Source organism: Ooceraea biroi, chromosome 9 (assembly GCF_003672135.1).
Source record: "Ooceraea biroi isolate clonal line C1 chromosome 9, Obir_v5.4, whole genome shotgun sequence".
Lineage (NCBI taxonomy): Eukaryota > Metazoa > Arthropoda > Insecta > Hymenoptera > Formicidae > Ooceraea > Ooceraea biroi.
Genome location: NC_039514.1, coordinates 8,785,001 through 8,807,020, shown reverse-complemented (window position 1 = coordinate 8,807,020; position 22,020 = coordinate 8,785,001). Strand labels below are relative to the sequence as shown.

The 22,020-nt window shown below is 41.1% G+C and overlaps 1 protein-coding gene across 1 annotated transcript in view; it reads left to right on the top strand.

The window, feature by feature from the left end:
• The first annotated feature begins 5,237 nt into the window (after window positions 1-5,237).
• Window positions 5,238-22,020, top strand: part of LOC105279003 (UNC93-like protein) — a 55,882-nt gene continuing 39,099 nt past the window's right edge. The window contains exon 1 of the mRNA XM_011338486.3: window positions 5,238-6,387. The gene's annotated coding sequence lies outside the window, so the exon portion shown is untranslated. The remainder of the gene's footprint in view (window positions 6,388-22,020) is intronic.

Genomic DNA, 22,020 nt, shown 5'->3' with positions numbered 1-22,020 from the left:
CAGTCGTATATGGTGGCACGCGATTTAGCAATGTTCTTAACTGTGCAAAACTGTGACACGAAAGTGGAGCATCGCTCCACCTTGGGAACGATATATTCGAATTCTTGCATTCTCCTTGAGCACATGGCGTCCAGGTACACCGAGGGGACCCTTGACCTCCACCACTATCATTTCTTGGCCCACATATGCGTGTCGCAGTTTCTTATCGGTAGCGTCGTGATAAAACCAGTTTTACATCGGGACCAGGCGTGGATTTCTTAGCTTTTATATTTGCGTGCCGAGGCGCCGCGAAGACGCCTTGCTTTCCGCATTTTAGAGAAAGAAATTAGCGCGCGATGGACGGCGATGGAAGATATAAGCTCCGGCCGTTTCGTCGCGTTTCAATTACGATCGTGCGCGTACCGCGCACTCTTTGCATTCCAATTACAATTGTATCTTCTGTCTAACATTCAACTCGATTGCGTACGGTTCACGATGTTTCACGCAAATGACGCACATGAGATGTTTGCTCCTTAAACATCGTCGAATTTTTTCAGTTTGGCCGGCCATCGGGAAGAAAAATAGTGATTCTCCTGCCGTTAACATGTGGCTCGATTAATCGGTTTGTTTGCTTTCGATACACTCGAAATTTCCGATCATTACGTTTTTTTTTCCAAGATCAGCTGTCGTAAGAATATAATGCCGGGTGTAAAAGCGTCGACCTTTGCAGTTCTATTTCTGGCACGGACCTCGTATCATCGAGTCACAATTAAAAATTGCATATTAAAAGTCATTGCGATTACTAAGCTGCGGATACATATTCGGTCGACTGCACAATGAGAAGTGTGAATCAGCAGTCGGCAGGTGCTTACTTGTGACGTTATTCATGCGAAATTACTCGAATACCGTTCGCTCATTGTCGCTGAGCCCTTGGTCCTCGGATTGACTTACAGCCGACTACTGACAGCCTCCACCTGATTCTGAGTAACAATGATGATTTTTACGATTTGTTTGCACTGTGCACCCTCAGAAAGGATTTCTGATAACAAGACGAAAAATATTCTTGACTAATTTAATCGTATTACAAGTATAAAAAATATGAAAATAAAACAATTTTTAATTTAAATCAGTAATTTCTATTCTTCTCTCTCGAATTAAATAAGATTGTCTTACTGTCTTCAGACAAGAGTAACATGTACAAATTTATCCTTATATATTCTTGTATGTAGAATAATTTGATATTAGCGCCACTTTATAGTAGGCTTTGTCCATGTCGACGCGTCATTTTCTCACAGTCGCTCGTCGACTCGGCGCCGTCCTTTATTCGGATAAAACGGCCAATATTTATGTGTTGCAATCGAAAATCGGGAAAGTGTTTCTGTTATTTACAATGAATAGGTGCAATACTCTACAAGAAATATTAAAAGATATGGAAATGTCTTATCTCGAATCTTATTTCTCAAGTAAGTATATACAGGGTGTCCGGTAATGATCGCCCCAGCTTCCGTACACGAGTAGAGCGGATCGAGACGAAGAGAAAAGTCCTATACCGTTTTGCGATATTCGCAATAATAATCGAAATATTGAATATTAAAGTCAAGCGAATCCAGAGCGCGCGGAGGCGAGTGCCGAGCCGCTCGAGGTATAGGATTATTATTATAGGAAAATTATTATAGGAGGTATAGGATTATTATTATAGGAAAATTGCCTATTTTAAGCTGAATATTAATTTATTATTAAATTAATTAATTTTTTATTATTTAATTATATATACTTACTTGAAAAATAAGATTCGAGATAAGACATTTCCATATCTTTTGCACTTATTCATTGTAAATAACAGAAACACTTTCCCGATTTTCGATTGCAACACAGAAATATTGGCCGTTTTGTGCAGATTCTACAAATTCTCTTAGAAGAATAGAATAAGATGTCTTTTAGATTTCACAATATTCTGAAATCAAGAATATTTTGAACTTGCTACAAATTTGTATCTAAATCCTTCTGAGAAAATGAATGAGATAGCACCAAGATTTTTTAATCTAGATTTTCGAATTTTCTATTCAAGATTAAAATATGCTTCTTTTGAATAATAAATATGATTGTCGCTATAGCGATCTTATTTTATGATTGATTAAAGAGTAATAGCATTAAGTCCAGAAATCTTTTCTGTGGGTGTGACGTCGCGCGTGACGCGACGTGACGACACGCTTCGTCAATATCGCACGGTGATAACGATCATGAAATGAGATGTGCAAGTAAGCAGATACGTAGACGTCAATCTCCAAAAACCTCATTATTTATTTCCTGGACGAACGGCTTGAAAAATATTGCGGAGAAAGTATTGTTCGCTCGATCGCGTTGCAAATAGAACCGCGAGAGAATACTTTATTCCGTTTCAGTCTCGTTCGGTGAAAGTCTTCAGTTAACGCTGATTTAATGGATACCACTGTCGTTTGTGATAACGCATTATGAGGCAAATCGTTACGGATATCATAATCATTAATAAAATTAATTCTTTTCTTTATTTATTTTATTGTCTCAAATCTTTCTGTTTCATTATCAGACAATCTAGGAAAAAACGGAGAATAACGAACATATGCAATCACGCGGTTGCATTAAATCTGTTAGAATCAAAGGACGGGTTTAAAAAGCAATAGCCTTTCTTGTTACGACACCACGGTAATGACTATCAAAAGAGACAAAGAAAGACGATCAAGGAGAAGCGCGCGTACGTAGTCGGCATCTGAAATAAATGGCTCTTTCACCTTGTCTTCAACCGCAACCGCAATCAATATCGATTATTGTCGAGACTATTGTGGAAAGAAATCGACAATATTCGATGGATCTATGAAGTCGCAAATTGGTTTATTACGAAATTATTTTTCGGAAATACATCTTTTCTGATTTATTTCATTGATACAATTCCTGTTTGATCGGATTGAGAAAGCTCGATTCTATAAAAGTCTGTAGACGTAATTGAATAATAACCGCATGTGCCAGCAAGAGTTAATGAACACGTCCGACTGACAGCGGATTGCTATGTTTAGAGAAATGTTACGAAACTACTAGAGAATAATGAGTAACGACATAGAATTAAGCAGCTATCAAACACGTCGTCTCAAAATGCATATTAACATCATGTCCGAAAGATTGCATCACACAATTATAAAGATATAATGATACATCTTTTACCACAATTTACGGCCGACAAAGAATTTAATTATGAATTATAGAGAGAATGTCGCGCGTAATTTTCCTTATTTTCACGGTGTTAGCATTCGATAGATTCGATTCCAATTCCTCTTATCTCTTTAATATATAAACGTATTTTTCTCACACAGGCACGGACTCATAATAATCGTACAATGATGTTAATGGACAAAATCTGTCTTCTCATTTTGCTCACGCGTCTCAGTTTTAGTAAAACGTGGCTTGCTCGTGATTTCCACAGAAATGATTATCATTTTACGACACGACATTAACACTTAGTAATCTTGTCTCATACACCCCCGAAAAGTAGAGGGAATGAGATGCTATCACCATTGCTCGATTGTCTTAGGTCTAGGTATGATGTCACGCGGTAATGAGTTCTCTTTAAATACTGTCGCAAGTGACAGGATTCTCTGAGTATTAACGCGACCGCGATGCACGCTGCACCAACGATTTCTGAGACGCGCCCGTGTATCCTAGCATCACTAATAACGGGAAAACTCTCTTCTTCGCGGGCGGTGCACAACTAAGAAACGAGTCGCAGTGCTGTCACGCAGTGCATTAGAGATCAGTGATCTTTAATTTCTTCAAGAATTATCAACGAAAAGTTATAAACGAAGTGTTCTGAAGAAATTGGTACGTCATTAATTTAATTTCATCAATTTTTGATCTCTTGATCCTCGTGACGAAGTCGTTTATCATTTCGGAGTGTTTCTTCATCGTCTTACAAGTGTTCTAGTAACATTATCTCAAGCATTTTGGATGTTTGTGTCAGGATGTCTCTAAATCTTACCTTACGTAAATCACGAACAGTTTTTAAAGATATGCATCACGTATTCCTTTAATATATTCTAATTTGTATTTTAAGCGTATTATCGCGAGAGCATCTAAAGCGTTTTAATTGCCGGAGTGTCTTCCTACTCATTGTTATATTTTTTTTGTAGAGATCACGCAACGTGATAATACATATGATTTGCTAAAACTAACTAAGTATCTTAATAGCGTGGCTTGATGATCTTAATTATTCATTCTTGACATTCAAACAGTCTTTCCTGATGGATGGTTGCTTTGTCGAAAGTAATCGTGCTCAGGGAAGAATTCTCCATCGCCGGAAAACAGTGACCCAGTGACACGCGAAACGCAATCAAGCCAATTATTGTGCAGAACTCTCGTTCTTCTCTTCGTGAAAGTGCAGCTAATTATCATTATTAATAGAAGCTCATCGCACCCACAGAAAAGATTTCTGGACTTAATGCTATTACTCTTTAATCTATCATAAAATAAGATCGCTATAGCGACAATCATATTTATTATTCAAAAGAAGCATATTTTAATCTTGAATAGAAAATTCGAAAATCTAGATTTAAATAATCTTCGTGCTATCTCATTCATTTTCTCAGAAGGATTTAGATACAAATTTGTAGCAAGTTCAAAATATTCTTGATTTCACAATATTGTGAGATCTAAAAGACATCTTATTCTATTCTTCTAAGAGAATTTGTAGAATCTGCACAAAACGGCCAATATTTCTGTGTTGCAATCGAAAATCGGGAAAGTGTTTCTGTTATTTACAATGAATAAGTGCAATAGATATGGAAATGTCTTATCTCGAATCTTATTTCTCAAGTAAGTATATTGTATATACTTACTTACATTGCACTTATTCATTGTAAATAACAGAAACACTTTCCCGATTTTCGATTGCAACACATAAATATTGGCCGTTTTATCCGAATAAAGGACGGCGCCGAGTCGACGAGCGATTGTGAGAAAATGACGCGTCGACATCGACAAAGCCCACTATAAAGTGGCGCTAATATCAAATTATTCTACATACAAGAATATATAAGGATAAATTTGTACATGTTACTCTTGTCTGAAGACAGTAAGACAATGTTATTTAATTCGAGAGAGAAGAATCGAAATTACTGATTTAAATTAAAAATTGTTTTATTTTCATATTTTTTATACTTGTAATACGATTAAATTAGTCAAGAATATTTTTCGTCTTGTTATCAGAAATCTTTTCTGAGGGTGCGCTTTTCATTGTCGTGGGAAAATTCGCGCAAACACCGCTGCGTTTACGTACAAGCAGTTCAATATAATAAAGTCCAGTCGCGTTCGCCTCTTGCGGCTTGTCATTTTCCGCCTGGTGCTTCGTGTAATGACGTTCCCGAAGACAGACTCACAGTACATTCATGGTGGCAAAATTTACTCGCAGATTCACATGTTACGTCAGTCGAGCGTCTGATCGTGAGAATCTTCATCTCTTATCTAATTGACATGTAATGCGCAGTGTTTAACAAATTGGCCCGTTACAAATTCGCGTTATTCGCATTTGAAGCAAGTATTCGACAGAAGCAAGAGGCGAGGGTGGGCTTGAGGATGAACAGCTGGCAAGGGAAGCTATAACGGGACGAGCACCGAAGGGGTGCACGCGATTCGCGGCGCCACGAATTCGATCCCGCTCGATTAAAATTAACGCTTAACGCGCACGTGCGCGTGTGCGTGCATGCGTGTCCCGGGCTTACCTGCAGCGGCGACATGGCACGGCCAGTGACACAGAGGAGGCGCACATGCGGAGGCGACACTGACAGCAAAAGAGAGAGAGAGAGATAGCCTCATGGAGGTGGGGAAGGTGGAAAAGGAGGAAAAAGGAGAGGAGGCGGTGGAACAAGCGGAGGCGCACCGTGTGCCGTGTACAGAGAGAAAACGACGACCGCGACTTCGCGAGCGAACTCGCGTCGGAGCCGAGAGAGTCGGCGAACCGCTCACCGATTCCAAAGTCCGCCGTCACTCGGGCAGGTTCAGTTGTCCCCGAACCCCCGAACCGTTCGGACGCGTTCTCCAGAGGCAGATTTTCAACCTGCAGCGTGATCGCGAACACACTCCACGCGCGATCCCCTCGCGACCCTGCTTTCCACATACGCAAGCGCGCAAGCACTCACGCACGTGAACCGGTACCACCGAAAAAGCACCAAAGTGCACGCAGAGTTCGATCGATCGAGGATCGTCTAGGAGATCGGTTTGTCCGACGTGAACGCGCTGTCCAGTCACGACTGTCAACGTAGGGGTTGCCGCCCTCGTCTCTGCGTCGACGGAACGGCCGCGAGAACCAACCACCTGTCTCTCAGTCCACCGAGACGAAGGGGAACGCGAGATCGTCATCGATCCGAACGATCGATCGGCTAAGACGTGAGTATTAATAACGGAAGGCTTCTCCAAGGGATTCCTAACGAAAGGAGTGACTTTTCATCAGTGGCGAACGATTCCTTTCGTTCGATCGCATCATCGCGCGCCACGCGCGCGTGATCGCCATCAACGAGTCGCGTTTTAGCCGGACGAGAGATAATTCTTACCGTGCGTTTAGAAAGTAAAGATGCCAAAGTGGGGGTCGAAACACCACGATCGAGAACGAGAATAACATGTGGATAACGCGTGTTCGTTATTAATTATGTACTTATTAGGTCGCTGCAAGAAAATGCAAGATCGGGTTGCGGGTTTTTAAAACGTTCCGCGCTGAAACCGAATCGCGCAACGCGACGATCCTGTTCTTTTGCACATCGAAATGTGCCGGAAAATTAAGATTGAATACTCGCGAGACTCGAGATAAGTAAAAGAGGTTGCTCCTGTGCGGACCTGCTTACACTCTTTTAGTTTTGCTGGTAGGAAATATAAAGCAAATAAGATAATTGCGTGGCAACAGTTCGAATATTCGGAAAACTAGAAAAGATGTAATTAAATTTAACTTATTTAAGCACAATAAAATAATAAAATATATTTTACAAGAATGAATCAAGAAGGAAATGAGATTGTCTCATTTCTTTACGAGTTAAAAAAATATTTAATAAATAATATGCGTCTGAAATAAAAAATTGGGCATTGCATAGTTAAAAAATAATCTATTTAATAAAGGATTCGTAGGCGTGCAGTTTTATGTCTTGTGTTCAGTGTATGCATTGTTATGCAGGCTCGTTGCAACCAGCATTCGCGATACTGAATGTGCTTCGTTCCAGTGTTGTGGAGTTACGATTGCTCCGATATATAGCACGTATTCGATACTACGAAACATGATATAGATAGACTTTCGATAACGCATGGATAAACTCCTTTTTCACTTTATATCGATAACGCAATACATCTCTCAGGGAGAATAATTGTACGCGTACATGTTCAATAGAAAAACAGATTAAAAAAAGGAAAAAATAATGAATAGTTTTCGCGCCGTAATGCATATTCATCGCGTTCGTAAATGCTTTCACTCGATGTATCGTGCGTGTTGCACGTGACTTGTAGATGATCGCACGGATCCCTATTTATTCCACAATTTGAATTCACAATTGCAAGTCCGATTTGCCCGCGTAGCAATATCGAAATAGGAAGACCATTTACAAACGCACCTTACGTGACTAACTGCTTTTATTTGTGTTGCACGGTTGCGGCCGTGTCTGCACGATACCGAGCGATGATTTGGCTGCATAATGGTTAATTAAAGCCGCGATAAGAAGCAACGTAACATTTCCGAAGCCGCATGGTAAGACTATGTGTTGCGCGTGTTAATATAATGAGAGAGAGAGAATGGAGTTACGAGATCAATCGTAATGATCGCGTAATACTCGGCGATCTTTCAGAATGTCAGAATTCAGAATCGCACACACGTATGTACATGCTACGTGTGTGTTGGTCTTCCTGTTTTCGAACGCGCGTTCTTTATAATCATCCAAGACGTGAAGAGCGATATACGATGCGTTCGCTGACGCTGAATAATAAGAAAAGGATTCATCTTCCTTTCGGCGTGAACCAACTATCGCGTGCGGTCCGAACAAGTTTTCTCGTTCTCTTCATCTCTTCATCGTCTCTCCTTTTCTTTCATACGCGCGAGGCATTACGAAGAGCGTGTAATGAAATCTTTAATGGGGTACGTACACCCTCAGAAAAGATTTCTGATAACAAGACGAAAAATATTCTTGACTAATTTAATCGTATTACAAGTATAAAAAATATGAAAATAAAACAATTTTTAATTTAAATCAGTAATTTCCATTCTTCTCTCTCGAATTAAATAAGATTGTCTTACTGTCTTCAGACAAGAGTAACATGTACAAATTTATCCTTATATATTCTTGTATGTAGAATAATTTGATATTAGCGCCACTTTATAGTAGGCTTTGTCCATGTCGACGCGTCATTTTCTCACAGTCGCTCGTCGACTCGGCGCCGTCCTTTATTCGGATAAAACGGCCAATATTTATGTGTTGCAATCGAAAATCGGGAAAGTGTTTCTGTTATTTACAATGAATAAGTGCAATGTAAGTAAGTACATACAATATACTTACTTGAGAAATAAGATTCGAGATAAGACATTTCCATATCTTTTGCACTTATTCATTGTAAATAACAGAAACACTTTCCCGATTTTCGATTGCAACACAGAAATATTGGCCGTTTTGTGCAGATTCTACAAATTCTCTTAGAAGAATAGAATAAGATGTCTTTTAGATCTCACAATATTGTGAAATCAAGAATATTTTGAACTTGCTACAAATTTGTATCTAAATCCTTCTGAGAAAATGAATGAGATAGCACGAAGATTATTTGAATCTAGATTTTCGAATTTTCTATTCAAGATTAAAATATGCTTCTTTTCAATAATAAATATGATTGTCGCTATAGCGATCTTATTTTATAATGGATTAAAGAGTAATAGCATTAAGTCCAGAAATCTTTTCTGTGGGTGTACAAAAGGCGCGAGGAAGCCGGAGAATCGTTAAGACATTTATGGTCGTCAAGAACGACATAAAATTGCGCCGTGCGCTCTTAAAGACATCGTGGTTAAGGGACAGAGATAACATTACGTTTTCCGGTTTACTTGACATGCCGTGCGAGCTCGCTGAAAATGCGAGAGACCGCCCTTATATGCATCGTCGGAACGATATCGAAACGGATATCAAAACTCACTCCTCGTGCTCGTGAATCCGGGATGCAAATTAGCAAATCTGCATGAATTGCGAATTCAGTTTAAAATAAATATGATAAGTCGGGTTATCGATTTCAAACTTGAACGACTCGCGGAAGGAAAGTAACGTTAGTTGCGCCCGTCGATACCGCGAGATGCTAATCGGGACCCGATATTTTAGGCACATACACGCTCTTTGTATATAGCGTAGGCGGCACGCAAATCCCGTAACGGTTATTACGTTTACAGTTAGTGTTGCGCATTTCTCGTACAAGTGCTAATAACGACAGTTATCCCGCTGCGGGACGAAATTCGAGCTGGACCAGCAGCTGGTACGTTCAATAGGTCAAGGATTCCCGATGATTGAGATCTTTGACCTATTATGCTCACGCATCCGCGTGAGGACCGCACGTCGATGCAGGCACACCTTACCCGGTGGATTCGTTGTGAAACGGTTGTAACATTCACGAGCCGATCGTTTCGCGGACTTTCTAAACCTGGTGGTGAATATAGTATCCGCCGTGCACGCGGCCACGTGCGTGCGTTTGTCTCGTGCCTCAGTCAGTGTAACGCGACTGTATGCAGATGCAATAAAGCCTCGGAGAACGGACGAAACATACGAGTATATTGACGCCGATAGCGATCATCGATAGGATTGTTCAGCGCGTACGTGTATGTGGGAGTCGCATAAAATCGCGCGCGCGCGAGTCACCAATGATATCGTCATTCTGAATTATCTCGCGCGGGGGGAGTCGCAAGTTCTGTGTGCGCAACTATTCGTGTCAGGTTTTTGCTCGTCGGATCGTTTTTCGAGAACATTGTGGAACGGCTACCCTTTTCATTTCTGCGCGGATTAATTCCGGCTATTCTAATCTGAAATGCCATTTGATTAAGAGATCGGGAGAGTGCTCGATCTAATCTTGGTAACACGCGGGATAATATAAATATGAGAGTACAGCGCGCATAAATATGATCGCTATATTTAGCGGCGCGATCGCTGGCACAGATATAGCGATATTAAATTGAAAACGCGGTTATGAAAATTAATTTCTTTCGTAGGAAGTGAGCGGGATGTGTTGCGTGTTGCCGCGTGTTCCACATCGTGTTCGTTCGGAGACGCGGACACGTCGTGCATTAGCATGATGCGAATACTTAATTACGATCCGCGCGCTTGAAAATTACACGGAGCTGTAACGTTCGATTTTCTCGCGAATTATTCCGCGGGACCGAACGCGCTTGCACCCACAGAAAAGATTTCTGGACTTAATGCTATTACTCTTTAATCTATCATAAAATAAGATCGCTATAGCGACAATCATATTTATTATTCAAAAGAAGCATATTTTAATCTTCAATAGAAAATTCGAAAATCTAGATTCAAATAATCTTGGTGCTATCTCATTCATTTTCTCAGAAGGATTTAGATACAAATTTGTAGCAAGTTCAAAATATTCTTGATTTCACAATATTGTGAGATCTAAAAGACATCTTATTCTATTCTTCTAAGAGAATTTGTAGAATCTGCACAAAACGGCCAATATTTCTGTGTTGCAATCGAAAATCGGGAAAGTGTTTCTGTTATTTACAATGAATAAGTGCAAAAGATATGGAAATGTCTTATCTCGAATCTTATTTCTCAAGTAAGTATATTGTATATACTTACTTACATTGCACTTATTCATTGTAAATAACAGAAACACTTTCCCGATTTTCGATTGCAACACATAAATATTGGCCGTTTTATCCGAATAAAGGACGGCGCCGAGTCGACGAGCGACTGTGAGAAAATGACGCGTCGACATGGACAAAGCCTACTATAAAGTGGCGCTAATATCAAATTATTCTACATACAAGAATATATAAGCATAAATTTGTATATGTTACTCTTGTCTCGAGACAGTAAGACAATCTTATTTAATTCGAGAGAGAAGAATGGAAATTACTGATTTAAATAAAAAATTGTTTTATTTTCATATTTTTTATACTTGTAATACGATTAAATTAGTCAAGAATATTTTTCGTCTTGTTATCAGAAATCCTTTCTGAGGGTGTGGTCACCGATATTTCGTGCGATTTCGTGCGACGTGTTCTTTTTTATGTGGACTTCTCTAAGTATTCTAGATATTAATTCGATCACGACGTCACCTCTTTCACAGTTTCCCGCGCATCGAAATCACCGGAGGAGCGAACGTTGAGAAAGTTAAATTCAATAGTGTGCCGTTTGTAATCGGCATTAGCCTAATTTAACGGAACAATGCGCTGACGCGAACGAAGGTGCACGCGCATTCTGACACGCTTGCACGCAGCTGAGTCTCATACATGTGCAAATTATGCGTAATCCTTGCGCGATTCGGACATGATGATACACGAGTGTTTATTGGCATGAACAAATGTACCGTTTATCAAAATTGGAGATGAAGACACGTGAGGAATTCACGGAGGATTTACAAGGTCGGAGCGAGGAAAAAGGCGCGCACCGTAATTAATATTGACGAAATTCCGACCTTCGCGATACGTCCACGTGCGTTTGCATTCCTGGACGGAATGCGTCGCGTTCCTCAGGCATCATGCCGAGAGATCCTCGCGTATCTCGGTGGTGCCATTTCTTTTCGCAAGGACCTTATGCCTCCGTGTGTACCGAGCGGATCGGATCGGTGTCGTCTCTGACCCTGGCTGGCTGGAGGAAGACACTCGCGGAGAGACTTCGAAGGCCACGAGTACCGGAGCCACGGCAAAAAATCTCTCGTCTCTTCCTCTTTTTTGACGAATTAGAAGGATGACTTTAACGCTGCCGATTTCGTCATGATGATCGCGTTGGTATCCGCGTATTACGCAATGTTAAATACCGGTCAAGCGTCGCGGTTTGCGCGTCCGGCGAACGTGATCGCGCGCATAATGAGAGCTGCCATCGTTCGCTACCACGTGCGTTATGACAGACACGATTATTCCGCTTTCTGGTTGCACGAGCGACCGCGGCAATTAGAACGATCCTGGCGGGATTCTTTAACCGTCCAGATCGTTTTTCATCGATCGACAATAATAGATAACGGAGAACCGCCGCGAGCTGCGCTTACCGTTACAGACGGCCAGTTTATCTTTCTCGCGGGTCGCATAACACATGCGCGATGCCGTTCGATCGATCGATCTGATCCGTCCGTAAAAGGTATTCATGCTTTGATCGTGATACGTGCGATTGTGAACGTGAACGAAGAAAATTTGCAGGGTCGAAAGAGAGGACTCCACCGGATATCTCTAATCGCTCCGCGGACGTACGATTTCATGTTTATTGTTATTAAGAATCATTAGCGAACTGTTTCATTGGGTTGGGCATTATGTAAGGAGACACCGGTTAAATTGCGGAGTATGAATCGCAAATCGAGTATGATGCATATCCTGTTAATTTCCTCTGTCTTCGGAAGGAACATTATGAACGTAAGACCATGCAGATCGTAAAGCCCGTTTTATAGCCCGCCTGCAGTAATCTGTATTGCGGATCGTAATATACAAGCAATACATGCAACACCACAATATGCAAATTTTTCGGTCAGTATAGTCACTTCTCTGTTACACCCACAGAAAAGATTTCTGGACTTAATGCTATTACTCTTTAATCCATCATAAAATAAGATCGCTATAGCGACAATCATATTTATTATTCAAAAGAAGCATATTTTAATCTTGAATAGAAAATTCGAAAATCTAGATTTAAATAATCTTCGTGCTATCTCATTCATTTTCTCAGAAGGATTTAGATACAAATTTGTAGCAAGTTCAAAATATTCTTGATTTCAGAATATTGTGAAATCTAAAAGACATCTTATTCTATTCTTCTAAGAGAATTTGTAGAATCTGCACAAAACGGCCAATATTTCTGTGTTGCAATCGAAAATCGGGAAAGTGTTTCTGTTATTTACAATGAATAAGTGCAAAAGATATGGAAATGTCTTATCTCGAATCTTATTTCTCAAGTAAGTATATTGTATATACTTACTTACATTGCACTTATTCATTGTAAATAACAGAAACACTTTCCCGATTTTCGATTGCAACACATAAATATTGGCCGTTTTATCCGAATAAAGGACGGCGCCGAGTCGACGAGCGACTGTGAGAAAATGACGCGTCGACATGGACAAAGCCTACTATAAAGTGGCGCTAATATCAAATTATTCTACATACAAGAATATATAAGGATAAATTTGTACATGTTACTCTTGTCTGAAGACAGTAAGACAATCTTATTTAATTCGAGAGAGAAGAATCGAAATTACTGGTTTAAATTAAAAATTGTTTTATTTTCATATTTTTTATACTCGTAATACGATTAAATTAGTCAAGAATATTTTTCGTCTTGTTATCAGAAATCCTTTCTGAGGGTGTACATTCAAAAAATCGACAATACTATCTCTTAACGCAACACGACATTTTTAACAGAATTAATTTTGTTTGTCCTTGATGCATAAATTAAAAAAAAGTGTCTCGATAGAAATGCCTTATTATTCTCTGCGTGTGCGCATTTTAAAACGTATTAAAAAATTGTCTCATGCCAGCGATTCGGAAAGCTATTGCGAAAAGGAGATACGCAACGAACTCGGAGGGGATCCGTGCGTGTCCGCGTGCGATTTGTTTGAGGTAATGTGACGCCATTCAAGGTTGATAATTTTAAGGATCTCGCATTAATTGCGGACCGTCTTCCTCTTCGCTTCCCGGAGACCCGGAAACGTGTGCTCGATTATGTCGCGTTGGGCAATCGCCGAATGCGGACAGCGTTCCGTCAGGAAGAACGCCAATCTGTGAGCGTCTCGGGAACAAGTGAGCCAGCCGACAAATCGCAAAGTGTCTCCTGCGTAAATAGCCAAGTTTCACAGGTAGCTTCTCTCGTGCGCGCTCGCTTGCACCTTGTGGCCTCGATTTGTCGTCGCGGCCTTTACCAGATTGCCCGGGACGTTTGTAGACTCTCAAAGAGACGTCGCGAAAGTGTACCACTCTGGCGAATTCTGTTTCTCCGTCGCGTTTATGGAAATTTTCGCACGTTGTCTCTTCTTTACGTTGAAGAATAGTGCACGCAGCTGTCGGAAATCGCCGATTCTTCTTTCATAATCGTGTGACGCTCGCTGTGGCTGCTGTGAGTCGCATCTTTACGCGGGATGCACTCCGGCAGTAGTAAAGACACGTTACGGGTGAGCCGCAGTATCTGATAGCGAGAGAGGAAGGGAGAAAAGCGGAGGGAACGGTGAGAGAGATTTGAATGCCGGCCAGGCTGCTTTGCCGTACCTTGACCTAAACTTGACCACCGATTAGTCGACGATTCGTTCGAAATTTATACAGAACAATTAAATTGTTAAATTAATAATATTTCAGTGACTGTAGAATTTACGCGAAAATCATTGCGGAGTCATACGTAATACAAGGCTCGTCTCATCATGTTCCGATTTCCCTAAATAGCATTATATCAATGCAACGAAAGAAATGCAATGAGAGAAATGTGCACGTCTCGATATCGCTCTCGCTAAAGCTCCAGAGAGACTCCAACGTCTCATACGCTCATGGATAATCAACGGTCACATATAATACCGTGTCCACGATTCTCGAGTGCTGCACGTAGCCGTTAATAATCTACTGATAACCACGCTGAGTCAGCGGTGTACGTATGCGTCGCATCGAATGCAGTCTCGTCGATTACACGGAAGAGCCCGGCTGAACTGTGATACGACGATGGACGCGTTTCTGTTTTTAACGATACCAATACGCTAGTTAATTTTTAATTATAAAAGAACTGGAAGAAGAAACCTCGAAACAAATTAATCAATTTTTATTTTAATATATAAGTACAAGAAGTTATATGTATTGTATGTAAAATAGCATGTGCATTATATCCGGAGCTTTTAGATCAACAACGTCGATTGACGTGCATTATCGATGTTGCAATCGGTGTCAGTGACACTTTGACGAACGCGCATCGATATAAGCTCAAACATGCACTGCATTCTGTCATTGCATAATTGAGGTCAGCTCAACGAACGGTTAATTAATTCGATATTTTCAAATAGTCGATGATCACTTGGACGCTTCATTTTATTCTTTCTCTCGAGATTCCTCGATCACTCTTGTCGTCCACCTGATTACCTGCGCGTGACATATCACGCACTTTCCTTTATTTGCATTGTGCAATACCTGGTTGGCATTCCTCCGGGTGTTTAGCATTCCTCTCCCCGCGATTTCGCGTAGATTTTCGTATGGAATACGCGAATGGTGGAAAAACCACCGTCCGAGAATAGATACACCGTCGTGCATGAAGCAGTGGTCACGAAGGAGTGGTCGATTGATCGCCATTTGTGAGCGCCGTTTAATTATGATGCATGTCGCGACACGTGTCACGACATGGCACGACCGGTCATGCATTCGCATCGATTACATCGACGACAAGCGAATCTACAAACACCCCCGTACGTGCCATCCGAGCCCCGTTAATGACACTGCGAAAACGAACGTAAAACCTAACTGTAACTTAATTATACTTAATTATACGCAAAGTAGTTTCCTCTTATCGTGGATTCAGTAATCGATATGTATTCAATGACAACTTGTTTGTCTCGGATATATTTTTGCACATTCGGCGGGAGTTTATGCTTTGAACAGAAAATTTCTTGGACTGTCATTATCAAAGTTTATTACGTCTACTGTTTTGATGAAATTGCAGCAGAAACCGTAAACCGTTTCGTTCTCAATATTCCAGATAGTCTATGTTTTCTAATTACTTGATGAAAGCATGTGGCACAATTACACATGACTTGCTTGCACGCCAGGAAAAACAGTCTTTGCTTTCATCGATCGGCTTTGAAAAAGTTAACGCACTCGCGACGCAGAAAGCCTTGAAAATTAATTTCACTACCTTGAGGATGAATAATAATGACCGTAATTAATTGCTAACTATATTTGATTGTCAAGCAAACAATTCGCATTAATTACACTGCTTGAGGAGTGCACGTGCGAAATGTCGGGTTGAAAGGACACGAACGCGGTAATTCGCTGCGTTACTGCCAGGATCGATGTGACATTCAGTTGCACAAATGTCAGGGGTAATTGGAGAGCATATTATCGATCATCGTTGCGCCGATCATCCTTTATTTCCCGCGAGATGAGAACTTGCGGTTTCTCGCGATGTCGCCGGTCGGTAAAATAATAATTAGACGCAGAAACCAGTCGGGTTTTTCGTCGCGAGTGTGCATGCTTGATTTGGAACTCGTGCGTTCCTTTCCTTCCACGGAAACAACTCGTCCACGCGATCGCCCGTTGCGTTCGCGAGGGATCGTTCGATGCGACATCGGAAACACGCGGATGCATATTTACTTTTGTCACGGAGCTGCAAAATATAATCGCGTTCGATTGTACGCGAATGTTACGTAAACGAGAAAATGGGACGCTGATGATCGAAAGACTGATTGCGCTCTACGGAGCTCTCCGGATAGAAAGGAGAACGGCTCCGTCACATGTGTCTGATCATCGCTGATGATGAATTTCACTTAAAAGAAAGTATACGTAATAGCAAGAAATTTCTTTCTCGTTTGCAGAGTGTGACTTTTCTTGCTTAGCTCGTGCGCAAATCCAGCGTAAAAATTGCACCGTATACCGCTCGCGCCGAATTATCGCACCGGCGAGGACGTCGCGAGCGCAGCGGGAAAGAGACGGGGAGCAATGCGCTTCGGATCGATTTGAACCGACCGAACGCATCATTCAAGTCCTCGAGCTTCAGGATAGAGCTGCTGGCGATGGCGAATGCAGCCGGTGCAACGTGGCTTTGAGGCTGTTCGCAAGGACGCCCGCATAACTCGCGCTCGGTTTTAACTAAAAGCCGATCGCGCGGCGCGTCTGCTCGCCGCGATTCGAAAGTGCAAAGCGAGTGGAATTTTTTTTCCCATCCCATTCCTCTCGTCGCTCTTGCGTACGATTTCACCGCGTGAAAAAATTCCATCCGTTTGTGTTCCCGATCAGCGAGCGGACGTCGTGGCTCGAACTAGGCGATCGCGCCACGATAACGTCTCGCAACGGCATTAAGGGGGGAGCCTGCTTTAGAACGTTGAAAATAAGGTATAATTTTACGAATTGTTTTTGGAGAAACTATACAGCGGATCATTATAAAACTTTGATGCATTTATTAGTACATGTTTAAAGATAAAAAAAATTATTTTTTGATTTGAATATATCGCCTGTAGAGGTCGTCCTGGAGGCATCTTAGTGCAGCCGGCATTGTAAATTGGTGAGCATTCTCCTGCCTCCAAATTTCATCCAAACTGAAAAATTGAAATATTTTCTTGTTATTTATGAATTCCCATCGTCGATGAACCTTTAATATTCATAAAAACATTAAGTTAAACAATTATTTTTGCATGAAAAAGTTCAAAACCTTTGCCTAAAAATCGTACTTTTGTGTTCTAAGCTCCACCATTTTGGCACTTTTCAACTTTTTTCTTCTCTCTTTGGTTCATCGACGATGGGAATTCATAAATAACGAGAAGATATTTCAATTTTTCAGTTTAGACGAAATTTGGAGGCAGGAGAATGCTCAGCAATTTGCAATGCCGGCGAAGCGGCTGCACTAAGATTTCTCCAGGACGACCTCTACAAGCGATATATTCAAATCAAAAAATAATTTTTTTTATCTTTAAACATGCATCAAAGTTTTATAATGATCCGCTGTATAGTTTCTCCAAAAACAATTCGTAAAATATACCTTATTTTCAGCGTTCTAAAGCAGGCTCCCCCCTTAAGAGTCGCTAACGGGCCGTCTAACGTGGCGCAGTCAGGACATCGGTAAAATTATTATAAATTAACGAGGGAACCTCGCCGTGTTGCAAGATGTGCTAGGATCAATCTTGATGGTTGCGATTCGCTCGTTTCGCTCGTATCGAATGGCCGTGTTGCAACGCTTATCGACCTTGAAACGTATTCCCATTCCACTTCTGCTGCTAATGACCGCTTGATGGTCACATTTATTTGTCGGGGATCTGATTTCAGCCACAACGATTAATTTAATCATTTGTACCTCGTGGAGATTCTAGGATCTCCTCGTAATTCCTTGTAATCACCTGTTTGCGCCACGCCGAGCGAGAAGCAATGATCGATCGCGATGTCAGTCGTCCTTGCGGCGAGTGTTTGTAAGTTTACTCGTACATGCATTTCTCGGCCATTGTGCGCTTACACAATTCACGGCGCACGGCTCCTCATTGTCGGAGGTACCCCGCTCGATAATTACGACACCGGCGAATCCTGATCTGCGATACGCAGATACGCATAATGACAAGGTGAGAGTAATTAAAATCCATCTCGGGTACTCGGACAGAACGATCGCTTCTCAGGCAGTATTGCGTCTCGACTCTACAGACATGTCTAGCTGTTAGATTTCTAGGTGTTTCTTAACCACGTATCGCCAATGGGGGTATCGATCTCCGCGCGACGGTCCATTTCGTTTCACGACTGATGCAAATTTCACAGACGTGAGCGAAGACGCCGGAGAGAACGGGGCGAGCTGGCGAGTCGGCTCCGTTGCTAAACTCCGCCGCGTCTCGACACGACTCTCATCTCTCGCTGAAGACGGGTTGGAATAATTCGTTTTTCGTCACTTTGACAGAGCGCATACAATTCGCAACATGTGCAGGCGCGTAGAAAAAAATCTAGACGTCGTCCGTGCCTTGCGTTTTCATGGGGAAATGTGTCAAGGTAATTACACGTTTCATCACGTCGCGCCGTCCTACGAGAACATCGTCGCGAGGATTGAACAACCGCCGCACAGTTGCTTTCCTCGTTCTTATCTCGCGGTAAGGTATGCATCTTCCATCCGAGCAGGTACTGCGGTAGGACCAACTGATAAATTTTATCATTTCACTCGCGCCGTGTGCACTTCTGGTAGGGAGGATTCGTCAGGGATTCGCAGCCCATCCGTCGCCGGTGATTCTCGTCATAGATTAGGTACTCGTTTCTAATCCTCGCTCGAATCTTACGATTCCCCTCTCTCATGCGATTATACGGATATACAGGCAGTCCCGAGAGGAACGCCTTCACAGTCGTCGACACCGAATGTATATTACGGTTCTAACCGATCCAAACCGGCTTTCACCGGCGACGAATCGCCTTAATTCCACCGGTTTCTGGTGCTGGGTCAGCCAATCTGTTTTCACGATCGTCGAGGAGATTTAATCGGCCATACGGTGCCGCGAGATAAATCGCCCCACGTTGCTTCTGCTAATCGTACGTCACGCGACGGAGCCGAAGGTCCCGAAATTTCGTGTACGTCTATGAAACATATTGTAAAGAAAAAGAAACGGGACAAGAGACGTGGTGGCATAGGATTATGTTTTCAGACGCGACAGATTGCTTCCAGCAAACTCTTGTAATTTATGAAGAATTAAGACGTTGCGGCAAAAGCCGAGATCTGCACATTCGTAAGAAATCAGCCTTACGTGCTTTATCGTACAATGAAGATATTTTTCTATAATGTGTGAAATTGATCACGACTCCAACATTTCAAAGTACTATATATTCTATAAATTTCATGTTTAAATACTTCCACAGTTGATAAAAAATATCAATCTTCCTTTTTCATCATTTCATCACGCAAAGTAGCATAGTTTTGAAAAAGTACGTAAATGCTTCTCATACTGCATAACGTAGAGAACACATCGATCAATTTCACTAAAAACATATAGAGGAAAGTCCCCGATTATGAGATACCATATCGATTTTGCCGAATGTAAGGAAATCTATAGGCAGAATTTAAAAATGTAATACGTTCTCTTGAAGAGAATTTAATAAGCTTTAGGTTGGTCAAATGAAAAATCTAATTTAAATATTATTTTTTCTGAAAATTAAAAAATTTGAAAAAAGAGCTTTACGCAGGATCGAGAAAGTGTGCTCTTAATATAAGATACCTTGAGAAATCGGTGTTAAAAGTGCAAAATACATCAGTATTGCAAGTAAAAAACTTTATTAGATATTTTTATAAAAATACTGCTGCCACAGCCTTCGCCAAATCTTCACGATTCCACTGTCAACGCTTCCTCGTATCTCTAACCTCCATAGTCAGATTCTATAAAAATTAAATACACAAAAATTCGTAATATAAATTCGTATTAACTTTTCTTTAACCTTAACGTAGTATTTTCTTTCTTTTTATTACACTACATACTCTTCATATTCGAGCAATAATTATCTCATATTAAGAGTACCCTGAATATCTCATTATACGAGCCACGCGCCTAGCGGTTCCGCGATCATGAAATCTAACCTCTACAATTAAGCAATTCAACAAATCGCGTATTTTCCTGCTACTACGATTCTACTCTATCATTGCATACTGAATTTATTGCCAACCATTTCTTTATTATGTAATAAACAAGGTTTAAAGACTTACCTTAAGTTCCTTTGACATGTTCACAATTTCACAAACCTTTTCTTGCAAAGGCTAAACGCAATAACGAACAATGAATTTTTCACTAAATATATTTTACACCAAGAGTAATAAGTTTATGGTGGAATTAACAGATGGTACTCACTAGTTTAGCAGAAACTCCAGTATCTCATATTAGGAGCATATCTCATAATAGGGGATTCTCCTCTAGTACTTCTTGTTCAATTTATATTTTGCCAATTATTTCGTCTTGTGCAGTGATTACTAATAGCCTTCAATTTTTATTTGTCGCCTTACAGAAATATTCTTGCGTCCGACGAGAGCTCAGGAAAACGTCACGTTACTTATTTTCACGTGCGATTGTAACGAAGCGTATCTATCTCCGCGCTGCATATAATTTTTATTACTAGAGTGACGCAACGGAGCAGGCACGCGATTTGCCACGCTCGCGGTGAGTTTAAGCAAGTTCACCCGCGTGCACACGATGCAATTTTAATAAAACAACCCGCACATGGCACATGGTCGAATGGATCGTGTCTCGTGTAGATACGACGAAGTTACGAAAAAGTTACGATCGATTTGCAGAAACACTCGGGTTACTACATCGATCTCCTTTTAAGGAACGCAATAACTGTCGGATATTTCTTCTCTCGCACGATTGTATCATTCGCGCGGATATTTCAACTATTTGCACAATGCTCGCGATTTTTCTCGCTCCTTCTCTTTGTTAGTAAAAAATTTAAAAAAATGGCGAAATTATCGCGAGTAGAAGTTGCTTTTTATTGTGCAGCAGATGATTGTTCGGAGAGCCGCACTCAATAAAGAGCCGTGAAGCACGTGCGAAGCAAAGTCTGTCATCGATAGCACGCTTCTCTTTTTCAATATAATTATTTTCCATTATTTTATTATAAATAAAAAAGCATGGCGATTCTTCTTCTTATCATTCCTTCCATGGCAGTCAACGTTGATCTCTTCTTCAAGAACAGTCGCACGTAAGACAATGCACGTATAATTACGTACTCTTCTCCGATCGTAGCGAAAGATCGTTCGTCATTCGCGCGGCAATCCCTCGTAATTAGCATATGCGACTGGCGGCTGATTAATATTTTCGTATTCACTCAGGCGTACGTATAACGAGGCGCCTCGCCGTAGACCCGCTTTAAAGATTACGCAGCCTTGCCGTTCTCTCTTTCGAAAGGTTGCCGTTTGTCATGCGGTATTCGCCGCGATCGCAGATCCTTGTTTGCGCAGCGGTGGCTCCGGGAAAGTCATCGTAAATACGCTAAAATAGGTTCTAATAGGGTATTGCAATATCGCACACTAATATTTGTTGCATGTTTCAAACCATGCGCTACGTGTTGAAAGTGTTTATTAAATTAACGAGGAAACGGTAAGATATAAGCAAAAGCAAAGTGCTGTTTATTATCTACAAATTGCTAGTTTATATTCATGTTTTTCCATGATACTT